The sequence below is a fragment of the Nanorana parkeri genome, unplaced genomic scaffold, assembly GCF_000935625.1.
Source record: "Nanorana parkeri isolate BGI_ZX_2015 unplaced genomic scaffold, ASM93562v1 scaffold905, whole genome shotgun sequence".
NCBI lineage: Eukaryota > Metazoa > Chordata > Amphibia > Anura > Dicroglossidae > Nanorana > Nanorana parkeri.
In genome coordinates, this window is record NW_017307173.1 from 571,591 (window position 1) to 574,434 (window position 2,844).

Genomic DNA, 2,844 nt, shown 5'->3' on the forward strand with positions numbered 1-2,844 from the left:
GGTTTGAAATCTTCTGCCCCCATGTGCTCCAAGATGGAGACTCTCATAGTTTAGAGTTAGGACCGCACTATAAGAGGTGCCTTGGCGTGGCTGTGCGGCTTTCACATTTTCTGCAGAAGACGTGTATCCAAACCTCTGTTATTAACCTTAGTGGTGAGACAAGTTTTTTTACATGCTGACTTGTGAGTGTGCCATGATGCCTTTCTACTGTCTACTGTTTTAAGCCCATTTCGTGTGCACCTTACTGTATAGTTGGTGACAAATTGTTGAGTGCGTTTGTCATTTGTTTTGCTTTTTTATTATATAATAAAGCTTTTTGTGTTGATACAAGGGAAATTACTCCTTTCCTAAGCCGAATCCTTAATGCTTAAACACTCATCAGTGTACACAGAAGCATACGTAAATATTTATGGTAAGAAGACTTCCAATTCACATAGGGCTCGATTCACTATAGGAGGAGAGAATGTTCACAATGAAGTTGTTTTCCCTTTAAATACCCAATCAGTGCAGAGGAAATAAAAAAGCAGCCTTGCTCATGATTGGATAATTGAAGTAAGAACAACTTTACTTTATTCACTTTGCTAAAGGACCATCCTCTACTCTTTTAGTAAATCAACCCTACAATGTCACTGCAGCATAGTGCCTAGGCACAGTCATGTGGTTGCCATAGATGTAGGGTGTGTTACTGTATTGTATAGAAACCAGTCTGATATTGTCTTTGCCAGTTCACTGCAGGCTGGGTTCACACCTAGGAGTATCGAATATGCGCGTTTTGCGGTTAAAAAAACGACAAACCCGCGTTTCCGAGCGCTACTTGGCTGTATCCCAATGGAAACGCGCGACAAAAACGCCCCAAAGAAGCTCCAGTACTTCTTTGGGCGTAGGGCGTTTTGTAGCGCGTTCATACGGCCTGTAATACGCCCAGGTGGGAACCATACCCATAGGAAATAATGGGATTTCGGTGTTTGAGCGTTTTGCAGAGCATTCGAACGCGCTACAAAGCGCCCATGTGTGAACCAGGCCTAAGGGTAATGTAAGTGGGTCTCTAACTGGGATCTGCACACTCCTTAGGGAGGGATTAGCAAGCAAACAACATGTAGAAATGTTAACAAGACCAGCAAATATGTGCTCAGCTACCCAATCTAGATAAGGGGACAATATGATTTATCATTAATATGTAGGACCTAAATAAGGGTCCAGTGAGCTATGGTAAAACCTACAGACATTAATAAACAATAATATATTACATACTTTTGCTTTGCTGCTGAATATTGCTAGGACCCAAGTTAGAGAACAAGGTGAATTAATAAAGGAATAAAGAGTTTCCAAATTCCAAAGTAAATGTTCACTTAGCTTAGTAAATAGGGGGTGAATAAGGAATAACCTGTGTTATCAGTGGGGAGAAAATGTAACATTCTTCTTGAACAGTAATCAGTGGTTTTGGCAATATCTGGACATGCTTGCACCATTGGGCTGATTCACTAAAGTGGTTGAGAAGGTTAAATGCAATGAAGGGAATTTACTAAGGCTGGTGCAGACAGAATCTGGATCAGTTGTCCATGACAATAAACCAGTTTCTATCTTTCATTTTTAAAAGGTTAACTTAAGGAACTGAAGAGAGAAGCTGGTTGGTTATTATGGGCAACTACACTAGATTTTATCTGGTCAAGTTTTTATACATTTCCCACAATGAGGGGAATTTACTAAGATTGAAGAAATCATCCAATCATGTGGGAAGCAAATTCCACTTTACTTATCTCCTCTGCATATTATTGGATAATTAAAGGGAATATTAACACCATTCAGGGGAATTTACTAACACTGGAGCAGACACAATCTGGACCAGCTGTGCATGGCTGCCAATCAGCTTTCAGCTATAATTTTCAAAGCTTAACTGAACACGCTGAGGATAGAAGCTGATTGGTTACTATGCACAGCTCATCTAGATTATGTCTGCTCCAGTTTTAGCAAATTCCCCTAAATGAATTGGGTGAATATTCACTTTAATTATCCAATCATGTGCAGATGAAATAAGTAAAGAGGAATTTGATTCTCACATGATTGCATAAGTAAAGTGAATCTTCACTCTATTTTTTGGGAGAACATTCTCAAGTCCTTTAGTATATCAGCCTCAATTTGTGGGGTAAATAATCTCAACTCCTTTAGTAAATAATCCTCAATATGTACTGTGATATTTCCTGCAGGCCAGTTGTTTGTTTTTTTAGTCTCCATGTGCAAACAACATGAATCAGATAAACAGTAAATAGTAATAAATCTCCGACTGACCTGCTAAAGACACCCTGCTGAGCTTTAAAGCAATGCAAAGTACAGATGTGTTATACATACCTCTTATAAAGTGGGGAGGTGCAGAGAGCTGCTTGTCATTCTCTGTCTTATCTGACTAGGAGGACTAACAGACACCTCGTCAGGGTAATGCAGGGGATGCCTGAGTCAATTAAGCTTCTACATGATTACCAAGTGGAACCGGTTACATATTACAAGGACAGAATAATAGAGCCCACTTTAGGGGGCGTGTCCAGACTCCCACACCTCCTATTACTACTGGGCTCGGGCCTCCTGGTCATGACGAGCTTTCACTCCTTTCAGTCTACACTGCTTTAGTTTATCGAAGTGTACTTTGTGTTAGTTTTATTTTTTTTATATTCGCACTTCGCCACCATCTGGTTATATTTGCACATGACTTTCGTACACATTTAATTATCAGAGATCAAAAAAGACTTCTGTTATAACACAGTGGTGTATTCAGAACAGTAATATATACAGTCTAAAAATAAATAATAACAATAAATACAATAAATATATATAAAAACATATGTATATATA

The 2,844-nt window shown here is 39.1% G+C and overlaps 1 protein-coding gene across 3 annotated transcripts in view; it reads right to left on the minus strand.

The window, feature by feature from the left end:
• HOXB3 (homeobox B3) overlaps positions 1-2,844 on the minus strand; it is a 27,539-nt gene that overhangs the window by 15,613 nt on the left and 9,082 nt on the right. The window contains exon 1 of one of the 3 annotated variants that reach the window (XM_018565983.1): positions 2,347-2,391. The exons of the other annotated variants lie outside the window; for them this stretch is intronic. The gene's annotated coding sequence lies outside the window, so the exon portion shown is untranslated. Of the gene's footprint in view, positions 1-2,346; positions 2,392-2,844 lie in introns of those variants that run through there. 3 annotated transcript variants of the gene reach the window in all.